This window comes from Macaca mulatta, chromosome 19 (genome assembly GCF_049350105.2).
Source record: "Macaca mulatta isolate MMU2019108-1 chromosome 19, T2T-MMU8v2.0, whole genome shotgun sequence".
Taxonomy (NCBI): Eukaryota; Metazoa; Chordata; class Mammalia; order Primates; family Cercopithecidae; genus Macaca; species Macaca mulatta.
This window is the reverse complement of record NC_133424.1, coordinates 53,810,964-53,826,870: the sequence shown is the minus strand read 5'-3', so window position 1 is coordinate 53,826,870 and position 15,907 is coordinate 53,810,964.

Below are 15,907 nucleotides of genomic sequence, written 5' to 3'. Positions count from 1 at the left end.
AGAATCAAATCAAGAATTGAACAACTTTTATGACAGCAGTTTTGAAGAAATAATAACTAGGAATATATCTAAACAAGGAGGTGGAAGACCTCAGGAAAAACTACAAAACACTGCTGAAAGAAATGATACATGATGCAAAATATGAAAATGCACCCCTTGCTCATCGATGAATAGAATCATTGTTGTGAAAATGACCACACTGACAAAAGCAATCTACAAATTCAATGCAATACCCATTAAAATGCCACCATCATTCTTCACAGAGCTAGAAAAAACAATTCAAAAATTCGTATGGAACCAAACAAGACCCAGCATACCCAAAGCAAGACTAAGCAAAAGAACAAATCTGGTGGTGTCACATCACCTGACTTCAAACAATACTCTAAGTCCATAGTCACCAAAACAGCATGGTGCTGGTATAAAAATAGGCACATAGACCAATAGAACAGAATACAGATCCCAGAAATAAACCTAAATACTTACAGCCAACTTATCTTTGACAAAGCAAACAAAAATATAAATTGGGTAAAGAACACCTTATTCAACAAATGGTGCTGAAATAATTGGCAAGGCGAATGTAGGAGAATCAAACTAGATCCCCATTTTTCACCTTACACAAAAATCAACTCAAGATGAATCAAGGACTTAAATCTAAGACCTGAAACTATAAAAATTCTAGAAGATGACATTGGAACAATCCTTCTGGACTTTGGCTTATGCAAAATATTCATGACCAAGAACCCAAAAGCAAATGCAACAAAAGCAAAAATAAATAGGTGAGACTAAACTGAAAAGCTTCTGAACAACAAAGCAACAGTCAGCAGACTAAACATATAACCCACAGAGTGAAAGGAAATCTTCATAATCTATACATCTGAAAGATAACCAACATCCAGAAACTACAAGAAACTCAAAACAAATGGACAAACAACAACCCCGATAAAAAGTGGGCTAAGTACATGAATAAACAATTCTCAAAACAAGATAAACAAATCGCTAACAAACATATGAAAAAATGCTCAATTTCACTAATGATCAGGGAAATGCAAATCAAAACCACAATGTGATACCATCTTACTCCTGCAAGAATGTCCACGTTCAAAAAATGAAAAAATAATACTTGTTGGCCAGGCACGATGGCTTCCACTTGTAATCCCAACACTTTGGGAGGCCAAGATGGGCGAATCACTTAAGGTCAAGGGTGTGAAACCAGCGTGTAAAACATGGTGAAATTCTGTCTCTACTACAAATACAAAAAAATTACCTAGGTGAGGTGGCACATGCCTGTAATCCCAGCTACTCCAGAGGCTGAGGCAGAAGAATGGCTTGAACCTGGGAGGCAGAAATTACAGTAAGCCAAGATCATGCCAGTGCACTCCAACCTGGGTGAAAGAGCAAGACTCTATCCATCTCAAAAATAAATAAATAAAAATAATAGATGTTGATGTGGAAGCAGTGAAAAGGAAAAACGTCTACCCTGCTGGTGGGAATGTAAACTATAAATGAGTGGATAAAGAAATTGTGGTATATATATGATTGAATACTACTCAGCCATAAAAGGAAGGAATTAATGGCATTCGCAGCAACCTGGAAGAAACTGGAGACTATTATTCTAAGTGAAGTAACCCAGGAATGAAAACAAAACACTGTATGTTCTCATTCATCAGTGGGAGCTAAGCTATGAGGATGCAAAGGCATAACAATGATACAATAGACTTAGGAAAAAGGGTGGGAAAGGGGTGAAGGATAAAAGACTACAAACTGAGTTCAGTGTATGCGGCTCGGATGATGGGTGCACCAAAATCTCACAAATCACCACAGAAGAACTTATGTAATTAAATATCAAATCCCCAAAAGCCTATGGAAATAAAAGATTTAAAAATAAATCAAATAAAATGATAAGACTTTAAAAACATAGTTCCTGAAAAATTCTTCTAAAATGTAAAAAAAAAATTAAAAAACAAAAGGTCCTGAACGTCATATACCAGAAACTCTATTATGTTGCCTCTTAATGCATATATTTGAACCCACTGGCTCAACTTCTGAGAACTTATCGGGAAGCTGCTGATCACCTGTTTCAGGTGTTTTCTATCTATTGTGAGACTATATCTCCCTGGCACTACCTGCAACCAATTATTTCTTTAGAGAGATGTTAACAACCACCTGACTTGACCATGACCTGGTGATGACCACTAGACATTTCTAGTGTGGGGAGGTATAAGGATCTCTCCTGCCCGGCTCATATCTGACCAGCTACCTACTGTAACACTTTCAGGTTTTCTTTTTCTTTGTTGTTTTTTTAGACAGAGCCTCGCTCTATCACCCAGGCTGGAGTGTAGTGGCGCGATCTCAGCTCACTGCAACATCCGCCTCCTGCGTTCACATCATTTTCCTGCCTCAGCTTCCAGAGTAGCCGGGACTACTGGCGCCCACCACCACGCCTGGCTAATTTTTTGTATTTTTAGTAGAGGGGGGTTTCACCGTGTTAGCCAGGATGGTCTAGATCTCCTGATCCAGCCTGCCTCGGCCTCCCAAAGTGCTGGGATTACAGGCGTGAGCCACTGTGCCCGGCCTCAGATTTCTTATTGTCAGATTTTAGGTAGGACAAACAGCTGATGTTTCTGGCCTTTGATTTTTTTTTTAACCAAAAGTATCCTCCCAAATGAAACTATTAAGCATTAACCACGATTATGGCTTAGCTAAGCATGTATGAGACATCTCCAAAGAGGTGAAGGAGCAACTCAAAAACTCAAAAATCACACAAATATCAAAACAAATAAGGCTGCTTCCCTCATCCGAAATAAAATCGAGGATGCAGCATTAAAAGCATAAAATTTTTAACTATTCAATGACAAGGTAAAGTGGCTTTTATTCTTATTTTCTCAGAGGATCTAAGGCAAGCAGTTTGAGCTTACAAAAAAAGTTTAACTTTGTTTTAGATCAGATTGTTGCTCTGTAATTTAGTCAAAAGAAATTTTAAGGCTAGCCATAACACTATTAGGTGTCTTTCCTTGACATTCAATCCTCTGATCAACCGTTTGTAATAAGAGAGCTCTAAAATATTTTTTAACTTAGAAGTCTCAATTTAAAGAATCCGTCTTCTGGCCAAGGACTATTAGAATTTCCAGTGGTGTATTGATTCTAAGTGACTCAATCCAACAGCCTCTTCAGTGAAAAAACAATCCCAGTGATCTTTTCCTCCACCCCAACAAAATAAAATATGTACTCTCAGGAATAGGCTTACGAAAGCAAAAGACTCTTGTTGCCACAGCCCTATTCAAGCAACAAGACTTGGGATGACAAAAGTACATGATGGATGGGACTTCTTATGACAAGTCCTCCTGGGAGCTTCTGACTTGGTAACAAATCAATCCCTCAAGGATATGTGACAAGGTGAGATAAAACTTTGTCCAGTACCTCCCTTTATGAACAACACTGAAGGAAAGAGGTAAAGGAAAAGACTATTTCTGGGAGGAAATGGATTAAGCAATCAAAATATTCATACCCCAGCATCACTTAAAAGTACACCAGAATTACTACACCAAGACTAGACCAACACAAATCTTCTCCCATTAATCAAAATTTGGTGGAGGAAACAGTGATTTTTACCATCCAATTGGAAAGAATGCACAGAGAGAAGCCAGGAAACTTGAGACTAATACATTTTTATCCTTTAGCTGGCTGATTATTTTTCTGCATTTCTGTATGTCCAAAATGATGTTATGGCAGCAAAACAGGTTTTAGTGGTAATACAGGTCATGGGAGAAAGAAAGGAAGTTCAGTTAGCAAAGTTGGTCTTGTGTCTGTGAAACCTTGCAGGTAGCAGCCCTCAGAGAAAATCAATGCTAAATTTTTTTACCTTTAAGGTATCAGATTCAGTCCATTTCTCCCAGATCCAGATAAGGGAAGACATGCCTGCATTAATAATGATTCTCTATTATGTAGATCTTTTTCCACAAAAGGCAACTGTGCAGGGCCATTTCTATTTGCTGGCCCTCTGGGAGACACAACAAAATTTGTCAAAGAAATATGTCGTGGGTTAAAAATATTTTTATTTTCTTCAACTAACAGGTGTTTCTAGAGGTGGAATTGGATGTTCTCCAGTTACAGAACTTTAGCCAATTTAAAGGCCTGTTTCACCAAAATGTAGAGCTCCTGATAGACTTGGATTTGACCAAGTGAAAGGGTTTTGGACATTAGACAGGGTGAAGAGTTGGTCAAATCCAAAGGAAGAATGATAAAACCCAAAACCACAAATAGCGATTGCACTATTTACATACTGTTAAACACTGTAAGCATAAGGAGAGGTTAGAATGAAGTAGTAAAAGCCTTATCCTGCAGCTAGCAAATTCTAAAACAAAACCCTAAACCAGCTCCTCAGTTGAGCAGGGAGCTAGCTGTAGTCTGATCTCCATTGTCACAGGAGCAGGAAACTCATGTTCCTTTTAGGAAGTGAGCAAGGCTCCATGAGGAGAGGAGTTCCATGAAAAAACAAAACTCAGATCTCAAACAAAAAAAAATCTGAGAAAGCAGGGACCTCAAGAGAAAGTAGGATCCAATTCCCTGAAAGTCACACGATTGGTCAGAACTAAAGCTCTATAGTTGGTACTGAGCATGAACAATAGAAGAAGCCCTGCAGGTCAAAGGTTCTAAACTCCATTAAGAGGACCCCTTCATGGTTGGCAAAATGTAAATTAAATTGAGTGCCCAATTCAAGTTTCTGAATCAATTGAAGTTTATTGGACCAGAGCTTGAGGGCATACCCTGGAAAAACACAAGTTGTAGAAACCCTCTGTGGCTTGTTATGTCTTTGAGGAGGTTTTCAGGAGGTCTGGCATTTATACATGTTCTTAAAGCAGGGAAGACAGGTAGGAAGAGACAAGTAGGGGGAAGAATATTTGGTCTCATCTTGTCTTTATTCTGTATGTAGAAAGAAAAAGCATTATCAGTGTAAAATCTAACAGACTTTAGTTTTAGGAGCGAGACGGATTGCACACCTAAAGTTAAAAAAGCTGGGACCTTGTTTTATGGAGAATATACATCTTAAGATGAAGATGAAAATGAAGAGGAAAAAACCTGCTATGCACCGGGAACCTTTATGTTTGCACTTCATATAATGCTCACAATGACCCTTTAATCACTTACTATTATCCCTCTATCCCAAAACGTCAATGAACTTGTCCCTTATCTCACAGCCCATTAAAGGTGGAACCAGGACTCAGACTCACATATTTCTGAATCTAAAACTCATGCTTCCAGCAAAAGAAACAATCAACAGAGTGAATAGACAAGCTAAAAAGTGAGAGAGAATATTTAGAAACTATGTATTTAACAAAGGTCTGATATCCAGCATCTATATGAAACTTAAATAAATTAACAAGAAAAAAACAGTAAAAAGTGGGCAAAGGACATGGAGAGACACTTTTTAAAACAAGTTATACATGTGGCCAAGAGCACATAAAAAAGCTCAGTATCACTGATCATTAGAGAAACATAAATCAAAACCACAATAAGACACTATCTCACACCAATCAGAATGACTAGTATCAAAAAATAAAAGATAACATGCTGGCAAAGCTGCAGAGAAAAAGGAATGCTTATACACTGTTTGTGGCAGTGTCAATTCGTTCAACCATTGTGAAAAGCAGTGTGACAATTCCTCAGGGCTAAAAACAGAACTACCATTTGACCCAGCAATCTCATTATTGGTTATATACCCAGAGGAATATAAACCATTCTACCATAAAGACACATGCACACAAATTTTCATTGCAGCATTATTTGCTATAGAAAAGACATGGAATCAACCTAAATGCCAATCAATGGAACCTGAATTTTTTTAATGTGGTACATACACGCCATGGAACACTATGCGTCCATAAAAAAAAGAATGAGATCTTGTCTATTACAGGAACATAAATGAAGCTAGAGGATAACTTCCTTAGCAAACTAATGCAGACTAGAAAATGAAATATTGCATGTATAAGTGGGCACTAAATAATGAGAACACATGGACACGATGGGAGCAACACACACCAGGGCCTACTTCAGGGTGGAGGGTGGGAGGCAAAACAACAGAAGAAAAAAATAATTATTGAGTGTTAGGCTTAGTACCTAATTGATGATATAATCTGTACATCAAACCCCCGTGACACGGGTTTACCTACATAACAGACCTACACCTGTACCCTAAAACTAAAATAAGCATTTTTTAAAGCCACAATGAATTTCAAACATCAACAGTTTAATCTCTAATCCTTCTCCAATCAAGATTTTAAGATTTGTTTTGAAAAGAAAACTTTTAATGAGCAGAATGAATTAGTTTCTTTTTTCTAAAAGAATAATAAACTAAAACTCATATTTCACTCTACACAATTGTACCTACCAGAATTCAAAGAAAGGAAAGTTGGCTGCCTCTAACAGAAATAACCATGCAGACATCAATGAAGAGACAGGGTCTGAAATGGGCCTTAGGACAAAAACAATTAAGGAGCTTGATTGTCTGAGTCCCACCGGCAGACCCTGACCCAGTGACGGAAAAACAAATATACTCAGACACAAATATCCAGTGAAAGAGCGGGCGGGGCTGCCAAGCCACTCACCAATACCAAGAAAGTTCAGGAAAACAGTTAGCAGCAGTGACCCCAATCAGCCAGCTAAGTTTGCATTTATTTAGTACAGATTAAATGACAAACATCTTGAGTAAACACCGCTAGAGGGTAATTGATATTACCAACCTCCCGAGTAGAGAGCAATCATGCACCTGCAGATAATCAAAGGTTGTTTTTAAGACCACCTGAGTAAACTCCTCTACAATCCTATGTAGCTACACCTTTGAAGAGAATTCACCTGCCTTCAGCCAAATATTTTACTGAAGCTATGCAAACCCCCCGCCTTCCAAGAAGGTTTGTGACTATTTGCTATAACTATCTTTATAATTTTTCCTCTAAAATCTTTCCCACCACCCTGACTGAACTCCCACATCGCCCCCTTTTCTGTTTTTTGTATCAGGCTTTGTTCATTGAAGAGCACAGCTGTGTGCAGCAATAGGTTTGTCAGTTGAGATGGTCGTTGCTCTTATTCTGGCTTTGCATCCTAGAATTAGCAAATCACATGAGACAAACATAATTAGCAACATACTTTTCCAATCAAGGAGTGACCTGTAGTGTTACTTGCCATCTCAGTTCACTGTATGCCATTACTGAGAAACCCCCTTGGGGGTAAGCTTATCCTTTCTAGCCAAACAGTGACATCCTTTGAGGCTGCGAAGGGAGTGTCTGCCCAGGTGACAGGGCGAAAGAAAGGCGGATCTAAGATATGAGCCCAATAGAGTGTAGCAGGTACAGGTTGCAGACAAAGCGAGAGCATAAAAACGATCAATACCCTACACGAGTTGCAATGTACAACAGAGAGCATAGCCAGGAACAAATAATCTGGAGTAAACGGTGTCTGTGTCCAGAGCAGGATTTATTCAGCTTCCTGAGTTGTCTTCTTCAGCATCCCCCAAGTAATGTCTGGGGCTTGTGTCCTCTGTGGACGCCATATCTTCCTGGGCTGCGGGTCCCGTAGGGTCTCTCCTAGGCTGGCTCAAGCTTTTCATCCTTTGATGAGGACGTAGTCTCCAGGCTGGTGCTGGTGTACTGGAAATTCTAGGCGTGGTGCCTGTGCTAAGAGATCCTTTATAATCTTTGTTAAAGAGCAGGTTAGTGCTTGAAGAAAAACCTGTTGTGCTTTATTTTAATGTCCAGTTTACAGAAAAACTGGAGGATACTTCTTTAGCCAATATGTTTACACACAGAATTTCTTTTACAATTAAAGTTTTAAAACTCATTTACACCTTCAAAATAAAAATTATACATTTCTTGCATAAATTCCTTTTTATAATATTTTTCATGGCTTTCACAATCTTTGACATGCCTTAACTTTCTGACTTTGTTTTATAACCTTCCTTACTAAAGGTGCATTCTTATGACTTTCTTAATATTTCTTTCTCTTCGTCCTACTTTATCACTCTATGTCTTACTTTATGTGTCTCTTTCTCATCTGTCTCTTCTAGTCTTTCTCTTTTTTTTTTAATTTATTTATTATTATTATACTTTAAGTTGTAGGGTACATGTGCATAACGTGCAGGTTTGTTACATATGTATACTTGTGCCATGTTGCTGTGCTGCACCCATCAACTCGTCATTTACCTCAGGTATAACTCCCAATGCAATCCCTCCCCCCTCCCCCCTCCCCATGATAGGCCCCTGTGTGTGATGTTCCCCTTCCTGAGTCCAAGTGATCTCATTGTTCAGTTCCTACCTATGAGTGAGAACATGCGGTGTTTGGTTTTCTGTTCTTGTGATAGTTTGCTAAGAATGATGGTTTCCAGCTGCATCCATGTCCCTACAAAGGACACAAACTCATCCTTTTTGATGGCTGCATAGTATTCCATGGTGTATATGTGCCACATTTTCTTAATCCAATCTGTCACTGACGGACATTTGGGTTGATTCCAAGTCTTTGCTATTGTGAATAGTGCTGCAATAAACATACGTGTGCATGTGTCTTTATAGCAGCATAATTTATAATCCTTTGGGTATATACCCAGTAATGGGATGGCTGGGTCATATGGTACATCTAGTTCTAGATCCTTGAGGAATCGCCATACTGTTTTCCACAATGGTTGAACTAGTTTAAAATCCCACCAACAGTGTAAAAGTGTTCCTATTTCTCCACATCCTCTCCAGCACCTGTTGTTTCCTGACTTTTTAATGATCGCCATTCTAACTGGTGTGAGATGGTATCTCATTGTGGTTTTGATTTGCATTTCTCTGATGGACAGTGATGATGAGCATTTTTTCATGTGTCTGTTGGCTATATGAATGTCTTCTTTTGAGAAATGTCTGTTCATATCCTTTGCCCACTTTTTGATGGGGTTGTTTGTTTTTTTCTTGTAAATTTGTTTGAGTTCTTTGTAGGTTCTGGATATTAGCCCTTTGTCAGATAAGTAGATTGCAAAAATTTTCTCCCATTCTGTAGGTTGCCTGTTCACTCTGATGGTAGTTTCTTTTGCTGTGCAGAAGCTCTTTAGTTTAATGAGATCCCATTTGTCAATTTTGGCTTTTGCTGCCATTGCTTTTGGTGTTTTAGACATGAAGTCTTTGCCCATGCCTGTGTCCTGAATGGTACTACCTAGGTTTTCCTCTAGGGTTTTTATGGTATTAGGTCTAACATTTAAGTCTCTAATCCATCTTGAATTAATTTTCGTATAAGGAGTAAGGAAAGGATCCAGTTTCAGCTTTCTACTTATGGCTAGCCAATTTTCCCAGCACCATTTATTAAATAGGGAATCCTTTCCCCATTTCTTGTTTCTCTCAGGTTTGTCAAAGATCAGATGGCTGTAGATGTGTGGTATTATTTCTGAGGACTCTGTTCTCTTCCATTGGTCTATATCTCTGTTTTGGTACCAGTACCATGCTGTTTTGGTTACTGTAGCCTTGTAGTATAGTTTGAAGTCAGGTAGCGTGATGCCTCCAGCTTTGTTCTTTTGACTTAGGATTGTCTTGGAGATGCGGGCTCTTTTTTGGTTCCATATGAACTTTAAAGCAGTTTTTTCCAATTCTGTGAAGAAACTCATTGGTAGCTTGATGGGGATGGCATTGAATCTATAAATAACCTTGGGCAGTATGGCCATTTTCACGATATTGATTCTTCCTATCCATGAGCATGGTATGTTCTTCCATTTGTTTGTGTCCTCTTTGATTTCACTGAGCAGTGGTTTGTAGTTCTCCTTGAAGAGGTCCTTTACATCCCTTGAAAGTTGGATTCCTAGGTATTTTATTCTCTTTGAAGCAATTGTGAATGGAAGTTCATTCCTGATTTGGCTCTCTGTTTGTCTGTTACTGGTGTATAAGAATGCTTGTGATTTTTACACATTCATTTTGTATCCTGAGACTTTGCTGAAGTTGCTTATCAGCTTAAGGAGATTTTGGGCTGAGACGATGGGGTTTTCTAAATATACAATCATGTCATCTGCAAACAGGGACAATTTGAATTCTTCTTTTCCTAACTGAATACCCTTGATTTCTTTCTCTTGCCTAATTGCCCTAGCCAGAACTTCCAACACTATGTTGAATAGGAGTGGTGAGAGAGGGCATCCCTGTCTTGTGCCAGTTTTCAAAGGGAATTTTTCCAGTTTTTGCCCATTCAGTATGATATTGGCTGTGGGTTTGTCATAAATAGCTCCTATTATTTTGAGGTACGTTCCATCAATACCGAATTTATTAAGCGTTTTTAGCATGAAGGGCTGTTGAATTTTGTCAAAAGCCTTTTCTGCATCTATTGAGATAATCATGTGGTTCTTGTCTTTGGTTCTGTTTATATGCTGGGTTATGTTTATTGATTTGCGAATGTTGAACCAGCCTTGCATCCCAGGGATGAAGCCCACTTGATCATGGTGGATAAGCTTTTTGATGTGCTGCTGAATCCGGTTTGCCAGTATTTTATTGAGGATTTTTGCATCGATGTTCATCAGGGATATTGGTCTAAAATTCTCTTTTTTTGTTGTGTCTCTGCCAGGCTTTGGGATCAGGATGATGTTGGCCTCATAAAATGAGTTAGGGAGGATTCCCTCTTTTTCTATTGATTGGAATAGTTTCAGAAGGAATGGTACCAACACGTCCTTGTATCTCTGTTAGAATTCAGCTGTGAATCCATCTGGTGCTGGACTTTTTTTGGTTGGTAGGCTATTAAGTATTGCCTCAATTTCAGAGCCTGCTATTGGTCTATTCAGGGATTCAACTTCTTCCTGGTTTAGTCTTGGAAGAGTGTAAGTGTCCAGGAAATTATCCATTTCTTCTAGATTTTCCAGTTTATTTGCGTAGAGGTGTTTATAGTATTCTCTGATGGTAGTTTGTATTTCTGTGGGGTCGGTGGTGATATTCCCTATATCATTTTTAATTGCGTCGATTTGATTCTTCTCTCTTTTCTTTATTAGTCTTGCTAGTGGTCTGTCAATTTTGTTGATCTTTTCAAAAAACCAACTCCTGGATTCATTGATTTTTTGGAGAGTTTTTTGTGTCTCTATCTCCTTCAGTTCTGCTCTGATCTTAGTTATTTCTTGCCTTCTGCTAGCTTTCAAATGTGTTTGCTCTTGCTTCTCTAGTTCTTTTAATTGCGATGTTAGAGTGTCAATTTTAGATCTTTCCTGCTTTCTCTTGTGGGCATTTAGTGCTATAAATTTCCCTCTACACACTGCTTTAAATGTGTCCCAGAGATTCTGGTATGTTGTATCTTTGTTCTCATTGGTTTCAAAGAACATCTTTATTTCTGCCTTCATTTCGTTATGTACCCAGTAGTCATTCAGGAGCAGGTTGTTCAGTTTCCATGTAGTTGAGCGGTTTTCATTGAGTTTCTTAGTCCTGAGTTCTAGTTTGATTGCACTGTGGTCTGAGAGACAGTTTGTTATAATTTCTGTTCTTGTACATTGGCTGAGGAGTGCTTTACTTCCAAGTACGTGGTCGATTTTGGAGTAAGTACGATGTGGTGCTGAGAAGAATGTATATTCTGTTGATTTGGGGTGGAGAGTTCTATAGATGTCTATTAGGTCTGCTTGCTGCAGAGATGAGTTCAATTCCTGGATATCCTTGTTAACTTTCTGTCTCGTTGATCTGTCTAATGTTGACAGTGGAGTGTTGAAGTCTCCCATTATTATTGTATGGGAGTCTAAGTCTCTTTGTAAGTCTCTAAGGACTTGCTTTATGAATCTGGGTGCTCCTGTATTGGGTGAATATATATTTAGGATAGTTAGCTCTTCCTGTTGAATTGATCCCTTTACCATTATGTAATGGCCTTCTTTGTCTCTTTTGATCTTTGATGGTTTAAAGTCTGTTTTATCAGAGACTAGTATTGCAACCCCCGCTTTTTTTTGTTCTCCATTTGCTTGGTAAATCTTCCTCCATCCCTTTATTTTGAGCCTATGTATGTCTCTGCGTGTGAGATGGGTCTCCTGAATACAGCAGACTGATGGGTCTTGACTCTTTATCCAGTTTGCCAGTCTGTGTCTTTTAATTGGAGCATTTAGTCCATTTACATTTAAGGTTAAGATTGTTATGTGTGAACTTGATCCTGCCATTATGATATTAACTGGTTATTTTGCTCGTTAGTTGATGCAGTTTCTTCCTAGCCTCGATGGTCTTTACATTTTGGCATGTTTTTGGCATGCAATGGCTGGTACCAGTTGTTCCTTTCCATGTTTAGTGCTTCCTTCAGGGTCTCTTGTAAGGCAGGTCTAGTGGTGACAAAATCTCTAAGCATTTGCTTATCTGTAAAGGATTTTATTTCTCCTTCACTTATGAAACTTAGTTTGGCTGGATATGAAATTCTGGGTTTAAAATTCTTTTCTTTAAGAAGGTTGAATATTGGCCCCCACTCTCTTCTGGCTTGGAGAGTTTCTGCCGAGAGATCTGCTGTTAGTCTGATGGGCTTCCCTTTGTGGGTAACCCGACCTTTCTCTCTGGCTGCCCTTAACATTTTTTCCTTCATTTCAACTTTGGTGAATCTGGCAATTATGTGTCTTGGAGTTGCTCTTCTCGAGGAGTATCTTTGTGGCATTCTCTGTATTTCCTGGATTTGAATGTTGGCCTGCCCTACTAGGTTGGGGAAGTTCTCCTGGATGATATCCTGAAGAGTGTTTTCCAACTTGGTTCCATTTTCCCCCTCACTTTCAGGCACCCCAATCAGACGTAGATTTGGTCTTTTTACATAATCCCATACTTCTTGCAGGCTTTGTTCATTTCTTTTTCTTCTTTTTTCTTTGGGTTTCTCTTCTCACTTCATTTCATTCATTTGATCCTCAATCGCAGATACTCTTTCTTCCAGTTGATCGAGTTGGTTACTGAAGCTTGTGCATTTGTCACGTATTTCTCGTGTCATGGTTTTCATCTCTTTAATTTCGTTTAGGACCTTCTCTGCATTAATTACTCTAGCCATCAATTCTTCCACGTTTTTTTCAAGATTTTTAGTTTCTTTGCGCTGGGTACGTAATTCCTCCTTTAGCTCTGAGAAATTTGATGGACTGAAGCCTTCTTCTCTCATCTCGTCAAAGTCATTCTCCGTCCAGCTTTGATCCATTGCTGGTGATAAGCTGCGTTCCTTTGCCGGGGGAGATGCGCTCTTATTTTTTGAATTTCCAGCTTTTCTGCCCTGCTTTTTCCCCATCTTTGTGGTTTTATCTGCCTCTGGTCTTTGATGATGGTGATGTACTGATGGGGTTTTGGTGTAGGTGTCCTTCCTGTTTGATAGTTTTCCTTCTAACAGTCAGGACCCTCAGCTGTAGGTCTGTTGGAGATTGCTTGAGGTCCACTCCAGATCCTGTTTGCCTGGGTAACAGCAGCAGAGGCTGCAGAAGATAGAATATTTCTGAACAGCGAGTGTACCTGTCTGATTCTTGCTTTGGAAGCTTCCTCTCAGGGGTGTACTCCACCCTGTGAGGTGTGGGGTGTCAGACTGCCCCTAGTGCGGGATGTCTCCCAGTTAGGCTACTCAGGGGTCAGGGACCCACTTGAGCAGGGAGTCTGTTCCTTCTCAGATCTCAACCTCCGCGTTGGGAGATCCACTGTTCTCTTCAAAGCTGTCAGACAGAGTCCTTTGCGTCTGCAGAGGTTTCGGCTGTGTTTGTTATTGCCCCGTCCCCAGAGGTGGAGTCTACAGAGACAGGCAGGTTTCCTTGAGCTGCTGTGAGCTCCACCCAGCTCGAGCTTCCCAGCAGCTTTGTTTACCTACTTAAGCCTCAGCAATGGCGGGCGCCCCTCCCCCAGCCTCGCTGCTGCCTTGCCGGTAGATCACAGACTGCTGTGCTAGCAATGAGGGAGGCTCCGTGGGTGTGGGACCCTCCCGGCCAGGTGTGGGATATGATCTCCTGGTGTGCCTGTTTGCTTAAAGCGCAGTATTGGGGTGGGAGTTACCCGATTTTCCAGGTGTTGTGTGTCTCAGTTCCCCTGGCTAGGAAAAGGGATTCCCTTCCCCCTTGTGCTTCCCAGGTGAGGCGATGCCTCGCCCTGCTTCAGCTCTCGCTGGTCGGGCTGCAGCAGCTGACCAGCACCGATCGTCCGGCACTCCCCAGTGAGATGAACCCAGTACCTCAGTTGAAAATGCAGAAATCTCTGTTCTTCTGTGTCGCTCACGCTGGGAGTTGGAGACTGGAGCTGTTCCTATTCGGCCATCTTGCTCCGCCCCCCCTCTAGTCTTTCTCTTAATCATTTTTTCCCTTTTAGAGGCAAAACTGCTTCGAATTGCTTTTTACTTAAAGGAATCCTGATGATACAAGGATCATTACCTAACAACTGATTGCATCGTCTGTGGCCCAAATACATGACTTTACTTATTAACTGGATATAGGGAGATAGTGTTTTTGTCCTGGTATGTGAGTAAAAATTCATTTCTAGAAAGCACAGTCCCAGGGTCATCGGTCCTGTTAACCTTGTAGGGGAGTGTTTGGTGGGAAAAACAGACAACTGAACAGAACAGAGCAGAGCTATGCCATCTAGTTGCCTGTGAAAAATGGCTTGTTCTATTTCCTCAATCTCCCTTTTTGCTGCAGGGGTTAAATATCTGAGAGAATCTAAGGTTGTATTGCCCTTTAAGATAGAAAACAGGTTTTGCAACTGATAAGTCGTTATGCCCAAGACAGGGCAAAGTCAGTTTAAATCGCCCAGAAATTTCTGATAATCATTTGAGGTATGTAAGTTGCTAGTATTTAATTAAACGTTTTGAGGTCTTACTGACGGGGAAGTTAGTATGTACCTCAGATATTTCCAAGGAGAGGACATTTGTACTTTTTCAGGTGCTATGATTAAACCTCTTAACTGTTTTTTGTTTGTTTCTTTGTTTGTTTTTGTTTTTGAGACGGAGTCTTGCTCTCTCACCAGGCTGCAGTGCAGTGGTATGATCTTGGCTCACCGCAACCTCTGCCTCCCGGGTTCAAGTGATTCCCCTGCTTCAGCACCCCGAGTAGCTGAAACTAGAGGTGCATGCCATCATGCCCGGCTAATTTTTGTATTTTAGTAGAGGCAGGATTTCACCATGTTGGCCAGGATGGTCTCCATCTCCTGACCTCGTGATCCGCCTCAGCCTCCTAAAGTGCTGGAATTTCAGGCGTCAGCCACCGTGCCTGGCCAACTGTGTATTTTTTATGACGGAGGCATATAAACTTAAAAGTGCTGGCTCTCTTGGGGCTGCCAGTAATATATCATCCATAAAATAAATAATCTTGCAATTAGAAAATTATTTTCTACTGGGGAGCAAAGCCTGATCTACGTGTTACTAACACATGGTAGGACTATTCAGCATTCCCTGAGGAAGCACTTTCCAATGAAATCAGCAAGCTGACCTTTCATTATTAATAGCTGGTAATATAAACACAAATTTTTGTCTGTTCTGTTCTATGAGAGGAATAGTATAAAAACTGTCTTTTAAGTCAATCACAATTAGAGGCCAATCTTGAGGAATCGCCACGGGGGAAGGGGTCCCATAGGCTGTAGATTAACATTAATAGCACGGAAGTCATGCAAAAGTTTCCATTTGCCAGACTTTTGGGAATGACGAAATGGGTGAATTCCAAGGGCTGTTAGATGGTTCTATATGACCAGCTTTTAATTGTTCCCCAACTAATTCATGGGCTCTTTGTAATTTCTCCCCCTTCAGAGGTCACTGTTCTACCCAAATAAGATTTTGAGAGAGCCACATCAGGGGTAGTGGAGGAAAAACAGTGGCAATGACTATAATTTAAATATAACTTAAATTTTAACAGAGAATTATAATTTGGGATGTTCCTTGTATACAAGGAACACATGACATTTTACCATGGGCCCCCTGGGAGCAGCAGGGCAGCGAGGCAGGTCCTGGGCAGGGGTCCCACTGTGCT